Raw genomic sequence first — 326 nt, forward strand, 5'->3', positions numbered from 1 at the left:
TGTTCCTATACCAAGTCGCCACTGTCCACCAGCACGCTTAGCTCTCTCTTTCTCCAGGACCTAAGTCCTCCAGGCCTAATGTTCACATTTAAAGGTGTTCTGTGTTAGGCTAAAAAGTTTGATTCAACAAAATAAGAATTAGAGAACAAATTTAAATAGTTCATCATTCAATCAATAGGAGTTGCATGACATGATGGCAACGCTTTACAATGCTCCCTCTATGGACCCTCGCACAGGTGTAGCCCATCAGTCAATCAAAGCTTCTCTGGCAACGCCCACATCAAATCCAGCCAATGAATATGGCAACGGATGTGTTCAGGACAGAG

This window comes from Notolepis coatsorum, assembly GCF_963971535.1.
Source record: "Notolepis coatsorum genome assembly, chromosome: 10".
NCBI lineage: Eukaryota > Metazoa > Chordata > Actinopteri > Aulopiformes > Paralepididae > Notolepis > Notolepis coatsorum.